Raw genomic sequence first — 21,124 nt, forward strand, 5'->3', positions numbered from 1 at the left:
TGTTTAAAAAACACTCACATTGTGAGCAATGTTTGGGGAAAGAGTGGGTATCTAGATATTCCATAAAGGGGCAAATAAAGATTTTGGTTGCTGGCTTTGGATATAAATAAGTTCATGGTAATTCCCTGTATTATCTTGCACAGCATTTTCAGCAAGGGTTGTGCATTCTGTACCCTAAAAGCATGTATAGTGTATCACTCTATTTAGTTCCAAGCAGTCGGTATGCAGACACATACTGAACATAGAGGCTGAAATACTAAAATAAGCACAGACACTTTAGAATATACTAATGCATTTGTTACTAATATAAGAATTAACTAAGGAGGATTTTTTTTTTTTGTTCGTTTCCCTACATCTACCTGCCTACATAATTTCCATTTCCTCCTTATTAGATTCATTGATTCTTTTAATTTGTATTTATCACTCATGTCTCATGCTTGGTCTATTATGAAATTAATACTGATCTATATTTCCTCCTGATATTATACTGTTACGCAACCTGGAAATTTCAAAATTAGGTTGGTGATTTGCATTTCAGAAAGCTCGCGATAATCAGAATGTCAAGTCCTGCTTGCTAAGCATGGCATAGATAACATGGCCTGCTAGACTCCCAGGACAGCAAACGCTCCTACTCACCTGGAGAAAGAGGAGCCTCCTGTGATCCATCCAAATCATAGCAGGATTTCCCTTTCCAGGAGTCAGGTCACAATAGTCCAACTTGCAATATGCCTTGTAAGACACTGAACTTGGAATAAGTAAATTTGGGTTTTCAGCTTCATTTTGAAACTAATCATTCGTGTAATTTGAGGACTGATAGTATTGCTGTTTTGGGAAACTTTTTTCTTTTGGCACCATCTACATACTATGTATTTATTGGAATGAGAATGCATAAGCTTAGGTCTTATGAACATGATCAATCCCTATCCTCTGATAAGTTAGATGTAAAACGTCACATAAGCACTCAAGACTTTTGAGCCATTTTTCAGGATCCTATGAGATGGTATTGAGTTACTGTAGCCTGCCTGTTGGAAGCAGTACTGTTTTAGGATTTGCAGGGAATTAAAAAGAAAACAAATGGTAATTTTATGAAAACTGTAGATGCGACACTTGCTGAAATTCATGCTTTGGTCTGTTTAGTGAACTTATATATATATCTGCAATCTATCCAAATATGTGTGACTAGATGCCTATAATTTATATATGAAAAGATATACACATAATATAAACAAAAGAGGAACTTTGTATATATTTTTAAATGACAATATACTCTGCATATTTGTAAATAAGTAAAGTACTTATATAATGGCTGATGTTTTCTTTATTTGGCTAGTGTACCTCAGAGATTTTGCCTTACAGACTGAGTATCCAAAACATGCCCTAGACAATAGTATCAATTTTCAGAAACATTCTGGGGTCTAAAGTTGACTTTTATGTTTTCCACCAATCTCTCATCTCAGTTCCTTCACCTACTCCCATCCAGGGATCTTGATCACCTTGAACTTGCTCTGTTATAGATCTTCTCAATCAGAGAGTAATTTGTGAAAGCATTGAGATCTGAGAAAAATCTATATGTGGGGAAGAGGTAAGGGTTGCAAGGTAAACTGCTACAATATTAACAGAAATGTTGCTTACGTGTTTCAGAGCGGAAAAGAGTTTGAGCATTGTTTAGAACTATGCAGCTAATGAAGAGTGGTATGAAGGTTTAGGCTCGCCTACTTTGGTTCTAAGGAGAATGCCCTTAATTTTTTCAAAGAAAAAAATCACTTAAGTAATTAATTGCATTACTCTCTTGTACATTTGGGAACACTATGGATAGCACTAAGATTTTATTTTAATCATACACTCATTTCCAAAATTTCTATAAAAATAACTATATTACATGGTTTTTGTCTATACCTTCATAGTATTTTCTTCCATGTTTAAACATGCACATACACAAGCCTATGTGCACAGAAACACAAGTGCATAGCTGTTTAATAGAAAAATAAGGATTGATTTTATGTGATAATCTTTTTAATAAACCATAGTATACTATATATTTTCCTAAATGCTTTTCTAAGCAAAATTTATATTTTAGAATAGAGATTTACAGAAAAATTGAAAGGATGGTACCCCAACCCTAGTTTCCTTTATTAACTTCTTACCTTACTGTGGTACCTTTGTCACAGTTTATGAACCAATATTAATCCGTTGTTATTAACTGAAGTGCATACATATGTATTGATATTTCCTTGGTGTACATATTGATATTTCCTTAGTTTTTAACCTGAAACCTTTATTATATTATAGGATCCATGCTAGAATACAATGTTGTATTTATTGTCATGTCTCCTTTAGCTTGTCTTAGCTAAATTATGCTGAGCCTCCAAAATTTTATCAAAATTGACATTGTGTTCCTCCAAGTTTATTATATGTAAGGTCCTGGTGGTTTGTTTTTGAATAAATCTGAGTCTTCTGATTTCAGGGTGGTTGTTTGCCCAGTAACCTCATCTCTAATGGCTCCATAAAAAATTTGTTCTTTCAATGTGTCCAAATTTTTGTTGTTGTAAAAACAGAAGTAATGACTTCTAAGCTTTTTACATTTTGGAGCAGAAATCAGAGTCTCTACTCTATTTTTAAACACAGAACTACCCTTTGGAAATGTTCCTACAGTGACCGCAGCGAAGTATTACCTAGGATAGGGTTTCTTTGTAATGAAGTATAATGTTGCCATTTTCTTAAATGGATATTTAGGTGTTTCTAGCTTTGTTTTTGTGTTAGTGATTTATATTTTATTTTACAAGGTAGACTTTTGCAGAAACATGTTTTAAGTTGCTTAATATATTTCTTAATTTTTTTTTTTCCTTTACAACTCTATTTTCTCCCTTTGTCAGTTTCCAATTACAGTTAGGCCAGGCTATTATACTCCTAAATCACTGACACTGTACTTAACTATTTTCCATCCTTTTCCCTATGATTTTTAGGTGGAATAATTTTTTCTTACCTGTCTTTTTTTCCTTGATATTTTCTTTTCTACTTTCCAACTGGATCTTAATTCTATTTTGGTAATTTTTAATTTTAAATATTGTAATTTTCATTCTCTAAATTTAATTTTATATATTCTTATAATTCATATAGCCATCAACATTTTATTTCCTTATGTCCTTGAACATATTTATAATAGCCGACTAAGTCCTTGTGTACTACTTGCAACATCTGTGAATATTACATTCCATTTCCATTGAATACTTCTTCCATCCTTTGATTTTAAGGGCAAGTTTAATGCTTTGTTTTGTGTTGTGTTGTTAGTAAATAATAGACAGGGTAGAAGACAAGATATAAAGGGCTTAAAATATGTTTTCTTCCTTTAAGCTATTTTGAGTTTGGTCTGGCAGAGATATAAGTTACCAGAGGCAAATTTTTCTTTATCTTGTCAAACTTGGCTTCCCACGGTATTAAGTAAAATTTATTCTGATACTGAACTCACCCTAGGGCATAATCTTTACTTTGAAGTTATGTCATTTCTGGATTGTCAATTGAATACTCATGGATCATAGTGAGATCTTTATTGTCTCTTTTGAGACTGATATTTTGGGGGGCTCTTAACTTCACAACTTCTGATCTCTACTTGGCCTTGCAGAGTCTTGCTCTGTTCCATGTGGATAGACTCTTGGACAAGTTCTTGTAGGTAAACCCCACTTGGTAATCTTGACCCTAAAACTCATTCCCCTCCAGTGCACTACCTCACAAACATTATCCACTGCAGCAGTTCAGACTCCAGTATGTCCCTCTTTAGTTAAGCAAGAACATTCTCTCTCCTTGAACCCTACTTCCTTCTGTTGTCATTTAGGAAGTTCCAGCAGGCAGAAATCTACTGTAAGCATAGATTTCCTTTTGCTCAAGTATCACATTTGAGTATTAACTTTGGTCCCTCCCTTGAAAACAATTGCCTCATATCTGTTGATAATTTTACAGTTGTTAGTAGAAGAATACGTATAATGCCTGTCACTCCAACATGCCATGCAAAGCACAAAAGTGACTGGTGTATGTAGCAAGAAGTCAAAATAATGTAATCTGATATGATCCAGACCTTAGACTCACACTTCCTGTAGAAGCTTACTAATTTTCCTTTTCTACTGTTTATTGACATTGCAATAAACAGTGCAAACCACAAAATTTGGGGAAGAGTGAAGATAGTGATGTAACTGCAAAAAAGAAAAATTTCTAAAAGGTATTTGTGGCTGCTAGAAGGTCATCTATAAAATGTCTAAAATTACTAAAATAAAAACTCATTTGGGAAATGCACATAAATTTCAATGTTGCATTCACTTTCAAGAAAGCCATTAAATGTTGGCTTTGTCAAGCAAAAAGAGAACGAATAAATATTTTATAGCAGACACCTTCAATTCCCAAAGTCGAAACTAGTATTATTACTTTGGCTTATAACATAACCCAAGGAAAAGAAAAAAGAAAGAATGAGAAAAACATTCTTGTTGTTGTGTTACGACTTGAATATGCCTCATTAATGAATTGTGTCTGGAAAGATAATATAATAAATGTCCACCAACCCAACTCAAAAGTGAGTATGAAACTCATTTATCTCAATTATTCGATAAGCCAGAGATATTTCAGGCAGAAGTTATAAACCAATAGGGTTTTTGTTTATCTGATGTGAATAATAAAATGAAAATACTAGAGGCCAGGTCTGCATGTGAAAGAAACTACATTTGGCCATTGAAAAAACAGACTTTGGTGTCATAGCAAGTTTTTAGGTCAAGATTTAAGAAGACATGACTCGTTTTTGAAATTAAATAAATACCACTTTTGCAGGTAAATACTTTCTGAAGCTAGTGGAGATTTACTTGTGTGAAAAGAGTAAATAAAAATAATTGTTTTAATGAGGATAAGCTGCAAAAATATGGCTTTTGAATGGCTTGTTGGAGTTCAGACACAATATGTTATATAAATCTTACATGTTCTTCAAATTCCAGTTTCAATCACACATCACATCTGGGATAGCAATAGCAATCACTTTTTAAAAGGATGTTCCTTTATAGATGAGACAGAACTTTATTTATTTAATGGTAAACAAATACTGTCTTATTTTAGAAATACCATGCCATTACTCTAGTCCTGCATTTGTTAAAAAAAAAAAAAAAAAAAAAAAAAAAATCCAGGGAGTAACATTCTGCTAGATTTTTTATAAATAAAATGGCATCATGGTCAAATTATTTCAGAAAATAATGCATACTATACCCTTCATTTGAAGAATCACAAAATTTGATGATGTATTAAATTCTCTAACCTAAGGTATTTTGCAGTAAATATGTCTATTTAAGAGGTTGTGAAAGATATTAACCAAAAGAAGATAGTTTAAAAAATGTTTCTACAATGTTCTCTCCAAAGCACAGTTTCAACACAAGCTCTTTTATTATAAAACTGTGTTGAGATAGAACACAAAAGAATGCCTAAACAAACTTTAAATGGATTTGAACATATACTGAAAAAATCTTTTTCCTTAAGGTACAAAAGTGAGTCAAGAACTGATACATATATGGTACTATGATAAAAGATATTGGAGAGCAAAAGAAGGATCTGAAATGTTAGTAGTTTCTATTTGTTTAGGTAATTTTTTTTATCATAGCTAGAAAATGTGACTTTTTGGAATATAGCAATTTACCTAGCAGGACCATCCCTGTCTCTCGAAAGGAAGATTTGGATTCAATGTATATAAAAAAGTTTCTTTTTTACAAGAAAGGAAAATATATTGTTATGGGTTACAAAATGTGCTGGAGGGTTAAAGTGAATTAAATTTTTTATTTTAAGGTAATAATTAAATCAAAATTTATTTTGCAATGTAACGTTCCCAGATCTCTATAGCTAGAGAATAAAACATCAAAGAACAGAACAATATTTTTATAGCATTTACAGTTTTTGAAGAGGCATAAAAATTTCCATAAATAAGATAGATAAATAAAAAGTATATAGTCACTACCTAATCATTCAGTGTATTTAATGTTTGAATTATGATATGTATTTGGAAAATGAATTTTGAAAGAAAAGATTGCTTTCAAAATTTAAGGCACTCAATAGATGGGAATTGTAGTACATTTAATTGCAAAGTCTTTTAAAATTAAACTATATTCTCCTAAATTTAACAGCACAGATTAAAATGTTAAAATTAAGAACTAGATATGGCTTAGAATGAGTTCTTCATACTTAGGCAGTGACAATAATAAATAATTGTAGTTGAATCTATATACACATGAACTAAATTATCTCAGTAATACTTTATGTGATATTTTGGAGATAGTATTTAAATTTTACAGTTGGTGTATCTGAGATCAATGAACTTAATAGGTTGATTAAATTTACATGATGTACAAGTTGAGATAGGCTAAGTTATGTTGTAGTAACTAATGGCCACAAAATGTGTGTGAGTTGAAACAGCTAAAGTTTATATCTTCTTTATGTTATGTATTCATCTTGGATTAGCTAGAGGTCACCCCATGTCCTCTTGACTTAGCCTCCCATTCCACCCTGGTGTGAGATGTTCCCCTACACCAGCAAACACCAGTGGGATGTCTGAGAATTCAACTTAATTCTGACACTATATAGCCAGGGGTAGCATCATATTCCACAGGTTAAGGGTTCAGTCTTATAAGATTCTCCCCCCACCCCCTGACACACTCCAGACATCAGACCAAGTCCAGGTCACCTATGCTTCTGACAAACTGGCCACAGAATGGATAGTCCAAGAATCTCCTCAATTCTGAATGACAATCTCAAGTCCAGTTATGGAGGATTTATTACATAGATGTGATTAATTAAAACACTGGCCACTGTGATTTATTCAGTCTCCACCTCCTCACCCATTGGGAGGTCTGGATGGTAGGACTGAAAGTTCTAACCCTGTAATCACATGGTTGGGTATCTTAGCAGCAGGCTTCCATCTTAAAGTGTTTCCAAGTCACCTCATTCACATAACCAAAGACACCTATATCACTCTCAACACATGGAAAATTCCAAGATTTCTGAAGCTGTAAGACAGTAATTGTGGACAGATACCAAAATATATGAGAAATATATTTCAGTCTTCTAAATGACCAAATATACATTTCTTATAAACCACAATATTTCACAGAGACAACCAACAACTAATTCAGAGTTGAAATACATGTTTATACTAATATTTTAAGTATATTATTGTATATCATTTGCTTTTAGTAGATACAATTAGTATGTGCTATATGTGAATTGCAAAACTATTGGTAAAGTGCACATAATTTTTATTCCACCAATTGATTGCATTTAAAATAAAATGGAGAGATTTCTTTTTCTATTCATGAAAGATAACCTGCAATGGAAACTGCCCTCCTGTTCTAACAAAGAGAGAATTGGACAAAATATAACAAATAACTGTTTTGGGGCATTGGATAAATGGCAGTGCAGGAAAACAAGCACAAAGAGAATATCAACAAATGAGTTGAACCCTACAATTTATCTAGTTTACTATCTGGAAGCATTTCGCAGCTTCAGCAAAGCATGGGAAGCCGTGCAGAGATCAGCAGTCTTACTATGATAAGGAGATATAGATAAGTCAGGGAGAAAAAGATGGGTAGAGTATTTCAGAGAGGTGTCTTTGATTGAAAATCTAAATACACATGTGTCAGAAAGCACATATGCTGGAAGAGAAAAATGTAAAAGATAACAATTACAGAAGAGCTATAAGTTGAATAAACTCCAGAAATCACATGGGTCCAGGAATTCTGTAGCAATTATGGGACTAGCAAATATGAACATTAAAATTATACATGCACACATTCCAAATGATCAAGGAAAATGTGAATACAATGAGGAGCTAAATGGAATTTATTAAAACAGGCTCAAAGAGAATATCTGGAGATGAAAAATGCAATGTGTTTTAAAATTAAAAAATATGTTTACTGAGATTAACAATGTAGTCAAAAAAAGAAATATATATGTATATGTGGTCAATTTATATTTGACACATCTTTTAATAAAATTTCTAGTGTCACATGAACACTGTCCTATTCCCTTCAAAGCAAATAAAAACTTAATTACTTCAATAAATTTAAACTAATTGAAATATTTCATAAACCTAAATGTCAAAGTTAAAACTAAAAGCATCTAGAACAAAAACGAGTAAAAAATATTAGTGATCTTGGGTTAGGCAAAACTACTCAGAACACATGAAGACCAAACCCTAAATTAAAATAATATAAGTTGAATTTCATCCAAATTGAAAACTTGTGCACTTTGAGAAATAATGAACGGGAAACGAAAATCTAAACCACAAAATGGGAGAGAGGAACTTTTGCAAAAGACTATAGTTTGAATGTGTAATAGAATTCTTGCACCTCAATAATAAGAAGAGAAACAACTAGATAAAAAATAGGTAGAATGATTGGAACAGACACTACAACAAAGACTGAGCAAATAAGTACATGAAAAAGGTGTTCTACACCATTAGCCATCAAATAACTGCAAATTAAAACCACAAAATGAACCAGCAAATACTCGCTAGAACTGCTAAAATTTAAAAGCTTCACAAAACTGAGAGAAGATATGGTACAACTGGATCTCTTAAATATTACTGTGCGAATGAAAATGGTTCCAATCACTCTTTAAAACAGTTCAACAGTTTCTTATAAAATTGGATATGTGATTACTAGAAATTCTACTCCTAAGTGTTTATCCAAGAGAAATAAAAACATGTTCACACGAAGACATGTACACAAATGTTTGTAACAGCTTTATTCATGATAAACAAAACCTAGAAGCATCAACAAGGGAATAGCTAAACATATTGTGGTATGTCCGTGCAAGAACATCCTGCTTATCTAGAAAGGAATGGACTATGATATGAACAACTACACAGATGGATCCCAACATCAGTATGATGAGTGAAAGAAGCTAGGCACAAAATAGCAAAAACTATATGCTTTCCTATTTGAAACTCTGAAGAATACAAATCAGATTTATAATGACTTAAAGTAGATTAGATGAGTGATTTCCTAAACACATTAGGATTTGGGAAGAAGGGATGGCATTGAGTGTGAAATTTACAGATAAACGTTTTAGTGTGGAAAAAATGTTCTGTATCTTGCTTGGGGTAGTTGGTAAACAATGGTATAAATTTGTCAACACTCTCAAATATGGGTATATTTTATTTTGCTTTAACAGGACCTGAATAAAGTTGACTAAAAATAAAATATTAATAACCTGGGATCTAAAAAGAGGTATACCATTTAACAGTTCATTAAGGAATATTCTAGTTCCATTAGTGTAAGAGAACATGTGTTTTGTGGTTGCACTTGTTTTTCTTCATAAATAGTGCAATTTAATATATTCCTCCCATTTAAGCTCATGAAGTTAAGCTTAGTGGAGCCACATTCTGCAAACGGAAAATTAAGCCACACCTTCTTTTCTCCTTTTTTTTTTTTTGTCCCATAAAGTTAAGAGCATACCTAAAATGAACGAAGTATTCTTATTAATCCTTAAGAGTAGAATTAACTTCCCTATTCCAACAGTTCTTCAAGAACATAATAATGTACCAGAACAGGTTCAACACAAGTAAAAGCCAAATGACACATTCATCTGTGTTTCAGCCAAGAGTATGTATCTCTTATAACGATATAAGAGATACTTTGTGTTTATGAAATATCTAGGGTATAGCCATTAGACTCTCACATTATAATTTTAAGTATTTTCTCCTTAGTTTGAGACACTGTTTTCCTTTGTTTGAATGTACCTATCACCTCACATTGATCTCATTTCTGTTAATTTTTACTTTTAATAGTATTTCTCTTAAAATACAAGAGATAGAAACTCAATGTACAGGCAAATGGAGAGGGGAGACAGATGATTACAATTTATGTGGAATAAAGGAAGAAAACATGATCATTTCATAGGCTAATTCTAAAATCACAATTTTTAATAGAGTTTGCTACAAATTGGGGTCCATTTTATGGCAAACTCACTAACAGTCTATCCAAATGGATGGGTCTACCCATTGTAAATATCAAGTGTTCACAGCCTATGTTAATGTTTTATTTATAGGTCCCCCTCCTCCACTGAAATCTTGCTTACTCGTGCTTTGGCAGACCATAAATAAGTGTGTGAAAGTAGTACAGTACATCCATAAAGCTTTGCTGATCAAAAGCATGGATGAGAGAATGAATAAAGGAGTGAATGAAAAAAAAAACAAAACTAAACTAAAAGTCTTCCTGTTAGAATCAGGGTGTCTAACCAGGATCATATGAATGAATCTTCCAATTTGGAGGTGGTTTATGGAAGAGACACCACTTAGAACCCAACATCTAACTTTCTGACTCTACCTCTTCCCCATGTAGTTCATTTAATCAACTTCCCAATCTTATTTTCACAGAACACTAGACTTTTGTGGGATGCAGGCGGGTGTTGTATTAAGAAGCAACCATGATAAAACAATTGGGATATTTGAAAATAATAATAACAATAATAATGGTAAGCAAGTTTCTGTGCAACACAGATTCTCAGGGTTTTTTTTTTTTTTTTTTTTTTTTGATGCCACTGTACATTGTAATTTTTTTCAAGTGAGAGATATTCTATGAAGCAGTGCTTCACAAGTGCTAATTTGCATATGAATCAGTAGGCAATTTTGTTAAGATGAAGAGTCTTCCATTATCCTGTGGAAACTAAAGTATGTTCTCACCATTTCTGTTAGCCAGAGAATCACGGCACATTCAATATGTGGCGGCTTTTTACGTTGATATTCTGGACTCCTGTTTGTGTGTGTGTGTGTGTCATCAGAATATTAAACTGGCTTCAGCCCTTGATTACATTTGTTTTATGACTTATTTTGCAGAATATTGCTATCAGACTTTTTCATAACTTTGTCTAACAATAAATTAGAAAATTAGAAGCCTGAAAACACTGCTACCATAACTAAGGTTCCACTACAACTTGGGAAAAAACAATGAATTTTTCCTTCTAAATGGGTTTACATACTTACATTTACACATTTTCTAATATAGTGTTAGCTTTGATGGTTATACAGTCAATATTGCAGTCTAGTCACATTATAAAGGGAAGGAAAAATCAGGAAATATGCCCTTTGTTATTGACAGGATATTTCTTAACCCTCTTATGATGCAATTTAACAAACCAATATTCATTATAAAAAGATTGATCTCAACAGCTCTCACTTCCTTGTGTGGTAACTATGGCTATTAGATCAAAATATAGTGTTAAAAGGCTCCAGTGTAATTAGAAAATGAACCTCAGCTCTTTCTACTATTTGCATGCTGAGTGTAACTTGTTAAGTAGCCCACTAGCCTTTTAGATTAGATTTATCTCTAAATTTTAAAATGTCATCACAAAATGGCCATACCTAAATTAAAGCAATACTGTAGAATCTGAAAGTAAATTTATAAGCATGAGCAAGGTAAATAAGATTATTTTTGACCAGAAGTTTCTGTTTTAAAAAATTATTGAGGGATTATGATGTGCTTTTGTTAATCATAATTTGTTTCTAGTATGCAGTGCAAAATCTTCAAATACAGAGTTTCATTTTTAATTGCATTTAAATTTTTAATTATCCTCAATTTTTGATTTGGACAAATGTTTATTAAGTACTACCTATAGAATATAAAAAATATTATATGGTGGGAATAAAGTGACCAAAGATCATATCAATCTGATAGATTAGCAAAAATTGGTATCTCACTGGCTCTCTTTTCTTATCTTTTAAAAATTTCTCTACTATCATGTATAAAATGGAGTGTGTGTGTGTTAGTATCTTGTACACAATAACTTAAATTAATGAATAATTCCATTTTGAGATATTCATATGTATGCATGTATACATCTTGATGTAAATTTCACATGTAAGGGGAAAAAAAGTTTTATTTTGTTTTTTCAGGACACCAGGAGAGTGATTCTAATGCGGACTTTTTAATGCACTCTCCAGAATATATTGTTTATAACAAAATAATATTTATATTTAATGTTTAAAAGTCATTTTATTTTTCAAAGATTCCTGACAAGTAATTAGAATTGTGCCCAAATGTGAACTTAATAACCCTTCTACAGATTTTTCCACAAAAATCTATAAAATAAATGTCATTTGAAATTTTTAAATACAAATTTGAATGGTTATTTTAAATAAAAAACAAAAACTTTTATTTTTCTCACACTAGAGTTCAGGTATTTATTATTTAAGACCTGAAAGTCTTCTTATATTTTTTTCTGAAGATGTCCTGAGAACTCAATTCATTGTTTGTTTGATCCAGAAGCTAAAATTATATTTTATCAAGGTTGATAAAATTTTACGTTTTCAGATCTATCTTATTGTTTCCTTGCTACATTGCTTCTGTAAATGTGTACCATTACTGCTTTATAGAACCAAAAACAAGCTAAGGTAAGGAAATTTCCCAATGACAGACAAAACTAGCGTATCTGAAGGTCTATAGTAGAACAGCAAAATGACATCTAGCTTCTTAAATGAAAAGAATCTGATGTCATATTACTTTTATAAAGCTAAGAAAATGTCTTTCTTAGTAGTAATACACACACACACACATACACACACACAAATTCAAACCACGTCTGCCCACATGTACTCCAAACTCCCTGGTTCCAACCATTAGCCTTTATTAATAGGATTACTGCAGAAGCCTCCTTCCTGACCTTCCAGCTTCTCCTGTGTCCACATTTGCCCTCCTGCAATAATTATCTATAGAGTATCCTAAAGATCATTTTAAGATGTAAGTGAAAACATCTTACTCCTATGCTCAAATTCTTCCATGTTCTTCTCATTTCACTCAAGGTCAAGTAAAATTCTTTACAGTAGCCACCCATTCTGTGCACCACCCTTTAACTATCTAACATTATCACCTACTCAACTCATTCTGCTTCTGATAGTTGCTTCCTGGCTGTTTCTGCCACAGCCCTCACACATACCTGCGTGAGAAATATTTCACATGATTTGTTTGAGGCTGGGACCCATATCCCCCATATATTCACATTCAGATCACTCCCATAAAGTCTTCGATCGAATATGTCCTTGTTAATGAGACCCAACATGAACACCTTAATGAAAATTACACTTTCACCCAACCAACCACCCAGACCACCATCATCTTCCATTTCATTTTCTTTAACTTTTAATTCACAGGTTCACTGATATATAATTAAAGGGCATAAAATCCATCTGTTTTAAGCTTACAATTCAATGATTTTAGCATATTTGTCCCACCAAGACCACTATCTAATTGGAGGACATTTCTATAACTCCAAAAAGAAACTTCATGCCACATACAGTCATTTCCTATTACCAAAACCAGTCCCAGGCAACTATTAACCTATTTCTCTCTATATAGACTTGTCTTTTTGGACATTTCAAATAAATGGAGTCTTAAAATTTATGTTATTTTGCATGTGGCTTCTCTTGCAGAGCATGATGTTTTTTGTGTTTCATTCACCTTTTAGCATATATCCATAATTGTTTCCTTTTTATTGCTGAATAGTATTCCATTGTATCAATATACTATATATTTTTTATCCATTGACTGGTTATTAGACATTTGGGCTGTTTACATTTATTGGCTACTATAAACAATGATGCTATGATTATTCATGTGCAAGTTTTTGTGTAGACGATATATGTTCATTTCTCCCATCCTTTATCTTCTTATATATCATAAATGTTCTATATATTCTGTTAATTATGTGTGACTTTCACCAACCACTAAAATCTATACTTTTTGAATTTCTGTGACTCTTCTTCAAACTGCCTGGAGCAGTTCTTGTGGTATATATTAAAAATTCTAAATGTTTGTTGAATGAATAATGTTCACATTTAGAGTGCATATTTCTCTTCCTAGGTAAAGTATATTTTTAACTGGCATACTTCTTCATGCTTCCACTTTTTCATCAACTATATTAACCTCTTCTATGCTATATAAACCATGTTATGACTGATGTGTATAAACTGGGGTGGGATAGAATTTATGCTAAAAATTCCACAATTAGAAAATAGAGATGTATATGTAAAGAAATAATCACTAAATGATTAAAAGAAACTATGGTAGGCAGAACACATTCCCTAACATGTCTGTACACTATCCAAAAAATTGTGACTATAGTACATGGCAAGGAAGAATAAAAGTTACAGATGGAGTTAAGATTTCTAATTAGCTGACCTTGAAATAGAGTATCCTGGGTTATCCAGGAAGGCCCAATATAATCAATTAGTTCTTTATAATTGACCTAGGCAGAAGAGTCTGAGTGAGAGTAGGAGGTGGATGATATAGACAGAGTGTCAGAGTGAGGGGAAGTGAGAAAGAAGCAATCCACTATTTGTTGGCTTTGAAGATGAAGGATCAAGGAACTGGGCAACCTGTCGTAGCAGGTAAAGGCAAATGCATACACTGCCCCCTAGAGATACTAAAAAGTAATGCAGCCCTGTGGATCCCTTCATTTTAGCCTAGTGAAGTCCATTTCAGACTTCTGACTTCCAGAACTGTAAGGTAATATATCTGCATTGTATTAAGCTACTAAGTTTGTAGTACAGTAGCAATAGAAAGCTGACAGAGAAACCATATATACTAGCTAGACAAGAAGATATTAAGTGGGGCTTGAATCCCTGTTATGTTTATCAAGATCTTGCTCTTGTGTGTACTATACTCAGCACAAAATAAATTTTTCCAAGAAGTAGGAGACATGGTCTCTGCTCTTAAAGAAAAAAGTTTACAAACTAGTTGCATTTTTCCAATGGGAAAACACAACCATATGGCAGAGGTGTTAGAAGCACACAATTGTGCCAATAGGATAATCAACCATCATTTACATGGCCAGCCATCCCAGAGAACTGGCAAGCAAGGAGCATCACTGTAGCAGCTGTTGCCATGGCCCCAAATCCTGTGATAGTGACTGAAATAGAAACAAAACAAACAAGCAAATATAAAACCTCAGAGATCTTGAACTTGTAAAATTGAGAGGCAGCATAGGGTAATCAAAGGGAGTATGGAGCTACCTTAGGCCATCTGGATACTAATTTCGACTCTACCCCACACAAGACTTGTGACCTTGGGCCCGTTACCTAAGCATCATGTTTTTCTTTATATCTAAAATGAAGTTGGACCCTCCCAGTTCTTCGCTGGGAGCTAGCTCACATCACTTCCAAAATCAAATATTCTTTCTCTTTCTTTCTCTCTTTTCTTTTTCTTTCTTTCTTTTTTTCTCTTTCATTCTTTCTTTCTTTTTATATAAAAGATATAATCAAAGACAATGTTCATAAAGAAAAAAATGCATGTGCATAATTTACTTAACAAAATTTGTTTATTTCTTACTTTGCGCCAGCCTGTTTTACAAATATATACACTTATATAGAGAATGTATATGAAGAAAATATATTTAGTAAAGCACCATAAGAGTTTGATAACTAAGCCAGTGTATTTTGCAGATTCTGAATACATAATTAAAAGAATAAAACAAAACTTGACATGACCATCCTATCAGGCAGAGTTCCCCAGAGAAACGGTGTATATATACAAATGATGGTGATAGATAGATAGTTAGATTGATATAGTAGATAAATAGATGATAGATAAATAGAGAGGTATAAATTATTACCAGTGATTGTGGAGGCTGAGAAGTCCTAAAACCTTCAATCAGCATGCTGGACCCAGGAAAAGTGATGGTGCACTTCCAGGCTGAGACCCAAAACCTGATAACCAGGAGAGCTGATTCTGTATGTTCCAATAAGAAAGCAGCCAGGCTCAAGACCCAGTAAGAGCTGATGTTTTAGTTTGAGTCCAAAGATATGAAGAGACCAATGGCCCAGCTCAAGGCAATCGGTAAGGAAAATTCTCTTTTACTTGGGAGTCCATCAGTGACCGTAAACTATTTTCATGGAACTCTCTAGAGTCTCAGGAATATCAGAAGAAAGCTACTCATTTCCCAAAAATCTTTTTTCAGTATTAACCCATGTTCTGGTGGTCAATTATCCATAGTAATGAAAAACATTTTGCTTTATCAGGTATACCAGAGAGCGGATGGAAGGAAGGGTGGATAAAAGATATAGTGCCTAAACACTGAGTTATGGAGAACTTCCAAATATGGATAAGTTCATGACATCAATAATTGAATCTGTTTAAAATCCCACAGATATCATGAGACACCTTTAGGTACTAAGCTGTCAATCTCACATGACTGATACAGGTATTTTTTAAATTCTAACTCTCACTTAAAATATTGAATTAAATTATTTGTAGCAAATTGTCTACTATGTTTCATTACAGTGATAAGCTTACTTTGGTTCTTTTGGGGGGAAAGTTCACAGATGCTGGTCTTAATACAGTGCTTCCAAGTAAAAATTGTGTTGCCTACAAAAAGCAGCAGATTGACCAAAATTCAAATAAACAAACAGACCTAAATACAACTCCTTACTATGATTTGCAGCAGAAGTACTCCTCATTTTACAACACAGAATACTAAATAAAATGAAAGTGTACTAAAGGGTTGATATTTAATAAAGTTAATATGGACATTCTTGTGTATAACTGGCATTGCTTTTATTGTTTTTGTGTGATAGTGAAGGACACAATAATTGCTTCATGGATTTTGGTGCCACTACTTTTATTCTATGTTATTATCAATTTTACTGTGTTTGCTTTTGTAGCATCAGTATGCCAACATTGTGTGAAAAGGCCAATAATGTGTAAGTATTATTAAGAAAATAGTTTGAGTTCACAGATACCCAAAAAGTATGTTAAGGATGTCCAAAGCTTCCTAGACCCCACTTTGAGAATCACTGCACTGATGGTTAGTGTGGAGAGCAGGACCGATGCCATGTTTATAGCATGTGCACTTCAACCTGGTCAATGGGCACGATCACTCGATTCTGGTGTGGTAGACAACATGACACAGTAAAATGGAGTGGTCAAAATATGTGCACCAGAAATGTTCAAAACAACATGTGTTTATCAAAGCTGACACTAACAAGATATGCTTATCAGAACTGCTGACATAAACAACATGTACTTATCAGAACTGAGAAAAACGTGTTTACAAGAGACTGTGCAAAACAACATGACTCTGCAACAAAGAATAGTACAAAAGCAAAGGCATTCTAACAGACAACTGAGAGGGCCAGGAGAGACAGCGATGCATTGATGCTCCAATCGACCTTGCACTAGCTGAATCTGAAGCCATGCAGACTCTGCCTTACAAGACACTGATCAGCTGCTTCCCATACCCAGACCTGATCTGGTCTCTTGGGACTCCAGTTTGTTATCCTTCTATGTGATGTTGTTACTGATTGTTTCTGAGTGTTATGACTATTGAATGATTGTTATTGAGATTGAACCTACACCAATAAAAGCTGACTGAATAACATAGTCACCTTGTTCTGGTGCTATCTATAGGGTTGGTGGCCGTATAGGTGACCTGGCACCTCCAGTCCATGGCAAAAGCTGGAGGTTGACTTAGAGGAAATACTACAGCATGGATAGTCATAAAGTTAGGGTATTGCTCACAACAGGTAACTAATATGTAACTTGCCATAAATACACAGCATGCTATGAGCATCAGTCAGATTCTTTTCTAGAAGATCTCTTATCTTTCAACTAGTTTATTATACTTTAGTTATGAGAGTCTCGGGTTTTTACATAGTAATATAGAAAAAGCATATCATTATTAATTATCTCAAGCATTTTTTGAACATTTTAAAGGGTATATTAGCCCCATTTTACAGATTAAGAAATTGAGACTACTCTTTGGTGGAAACAGAAGACTTTCGTTCATATAACAAGAATTTAATTTTTAAAAATGTCTTAGTCTCACATGGGAAGTGGAATTCAGGAAAAATAGTGTCTTACATCTGTTTTAAGGAAGAAATATATTTTCATTTATAAGCTCACTTTCTCTTAGTGATTAACATGAATGACAGTGAAATATCCAGGAGACCTCAGTTCAAACAAACAAGTAACTGCACTTAACTGAATGAGGTCATTGTTAATCCTAGTCAATGAAGTGGCTAATAGACAATCCCTTTTGAAAGATGCTAATTTAAATTCAGCCTTTAAAATTGCATATTCTCCTGAAAAATCTATAAAGGGCAAAGAAGAAACCTTTAAAAAATATTTTTCTTTGCTTTTTAATGTGAAGCAACCAATTCGGTTATTCAAAGTTTCCTTAATGTAGTTTTCTCCAATATAATGAATTACTTCATTAATCTCATTGTTCCTATTTTAAACTGATATATTATTATTAGGTTTGTTTGTTCTGGTACCTGCTCTAGGTAGAAATGTGTTTTTGAACAAATTCAATATATCTGGAAAAAAATTAAATGTCTTAAATTACCATTGTGTTCTTTTTTCAAGTTTCTAACTTGTAAACAAAAAAGATCCCATTTCAAAATAACAGAGTCCCATATCATACAAACATTTACAATGATTACATTTATCTAAGCAACATACACACTAGTTCTAAAATGTTAACTAAACTTCTGTGACAATTTCTTTTTTAAATAATAAGAACATTATAAAGTTAATGCAGAGTCCTAAAGATAATCTAGCAGTTACTATGTTTTTCTTAAGTCATTACTTAGGATGCAGCACAGGTAAACAGGAAGAATCTTTCATATGCTCAAACACCTGAACCTTTGGTTGCTACTATATCAGCAGACCTGCAAACAAGAAGGCAATCATTTCAAGAATGTTTTAAGTGAACAACTTGCAAATCTCAGGGATAAGTAAACCTTAAGAATGCACAATTGCGAGCATTTATAATCAAACAACTGGCTGAAGACTGTTCATTCCCTTCTTCTGAAATGAGATCTCAAAGCCATAGATTCCAAAGTAAAAGATTTACACACACACACACACACACACACACACACACACATATATATGCATATGTACAATTTCTCCACAACATTATGTATGTCGACCATTTAGTTAACTTTTCCGCTTGAAAAGAATTCAATAGAAAACTGAACACCATGTTCCATTCTCTGTTAATATTCATATTTACAGCAGCTACATCTTGGGACCCAGCATAACCAATGCTGTTCAGAGCTAGTTTATATTGAAATTAAGTTCTTTACACCAAGTAAATGGTTGTCCACAACCACTAGCTACTGTGCAAATGAACTAAAATTTCTAGATTCGGGGAGAAGCAAACGCTGCTCCCATCATCTGCGCCGCTTCTTCTGTTCACTGATTCATGCTTAGAAAACTGTGGGGCTTTGGGGCCGTTGGGCCTGTGGACCCTGCGCACTTGAAGAGGCTGACTGCTGTGCCGCTTTCTGCCTTAACACTGTCCAGTCAAATATGTAGTCATACTGGTGGTTCAGGGTCCTGAAAAGAGTGCGGAATAGCTGCCTCAGATACATGTAATTTGGGGATTCCTCAAAGCGCAGCCCACGACAATAGTTTAAGTACATGGCAAATTCTGTAGGAAACCCCTTACATAAAACTTCAACTGGAATGGACATCTTCTTTTCACTAATCTTTTCATATTTCTGTTTCTTTGTTGCAGCCTTTAGTCCTTGCCATGGCAGGTTGGTTCTATTAAAATAAATCAAAACATATCCTAAGGATTCCATGTCATCTCTCCGACTCTGTTCAATCCCGAGATGTGCGTTGATGCTAGCATACCGGGCAGTGCCAGTGAGATTTTTATCTTCTCTGTATGGTATGTGTTGCCTTGTCCTGTTGTCTCTGTACTTTTTGGCCAAACCAAAGTCAATCATAAATAACTTATTACAGTGACGCCCAATACCCATCAGGAAGTTATCTGGTTTAATGTCTCTGTGTATAAAATTCTTCGTATGCACATATTCAATTCTACTGATCATCTGGTCAGCTAACATAAGTATCGTTTTCATTGTGAAGTTTCTAGAACAGAGATTGAAGAGGTCTTCGAGGCTGGGTCCAAGAAGATCCAGAACTAGCACATTGTGCTCTTTCTCCTGCCCGTACCACCGGATGTGGGGGATGCCAACGCCACCCTGGAGGATCTTGTAGAGTTTGCTCTCATACAGCAGCTGGGGGTGCCTGGCCCTCCGAGATTCCAGCTTCACGGCCACTTCCTCGCCATTGGTGACGTTGATGGCCAGGTAGATGGCCCCGAAGGAGCCAGACCCGATCTTCTGAACGAGTTTGTATTTCCCTCCGACCATGAATTCGGCCTTGGTGCCACTACTGCTCTCCATCTTGAGAGACGAAGGTGGCAGAGGCTGGAGAGAGCCCGGCACCTCCGAGCGGACCGAGGTCTCTGGGCCAGTCCCTGGAGGAAGGCTGTGGCCGAGGGCGGCAGGAAACAGAAAGCGTTGGCTCTTGGTGTCACAGAGCGCAGACTCCGCCAAGGGGGACCTGATCAGAGTGGCTCGGTCTCGTTCCTTTCTGCTGGGCCGCAGTCCGTGGGCGATTCTCGCGGTGCCCAGGCTGGGCCACCTGCTTCTGGGAAAAGGCCCACACCCCGGGCGCCCCCTCCTCAGAGCCAGGGCGCAGAGCACTCTGGGAAAGGGGTCTCCAGCGCCTTCGCCCCGCCCCCCGCGGGGCGTGGGCGGAGCCACACCAGGGAGTCCCCACGCACCTGTCCCGGGGGAGCTCCTCATGCATACTCTTACTGTGTCTGCAGGTCAACTATTTAAATATCAATTTTTAAATTTATGAAAAATGAAAGTTCAGAGAGGTAAGCGCTTCATCACTGGTTAGAATGTTGGCCTTTTATTCTCTCCTCCTAACAGTCAGGTGTTTTGTGTTTTTTGTTTTTTAAACAAGGAATATTCCCTCACTTTTCTCTGTTTTTCTGTGTGAACAATACATTGTTTCCTCCACGGAATCAGTGAGAGACACACCTTGAAGGCAGCTGGGGTAAAGATCTCACCATGGACCCACCCCACGTAAAAGTATGACCTAATAATGGGAGGGGCGAAGTCACAAAGCAGCAGCCATCAACTGACGCCAAAGAAGTGGCAACTGGCCTGATCACACAGTGTACTTTACTAATTTGTATTAACCATGGACGATATGTTCATCGGCACCAAAGAGAAAAGGTGCGACTTAATGAAGCTTGGCTATTGTCTAGTTCAGTGCTTTTTATCAGCAATAACATCCTCATCAAAATTCAG

General features: G+C 34.7%; 1 pseudogene; it reads right to left on the reverse strand.

The window, feature by feature from the left end:
* Positions 1-19,216: 19,216 nt before the first annotated feature.
* LOC150017951 (casein kinase I pseudogene) lies at positions 19,217-20,203 on the reverse strand (annotated as a pseudogene).
* Between the last annotated feature and the right edge of the window lie 921 nt (positions 20,204-21,124).

This window comes from Furipterus horrens, unplaced genomic scaffold (genome assembly GCF_987537825.1).
Source record: "Furipterus horrens unplaced genomic scaffold, mFurHor1.1.pri manual_scaffold_2, whole genome shotgun sequence".
Lineage (NCBI taxonomy): Eukaryota > Metazoa > Chordata > Mammalia > Chiroptera > Furipteridae > Furipterus > Furipterus horrens.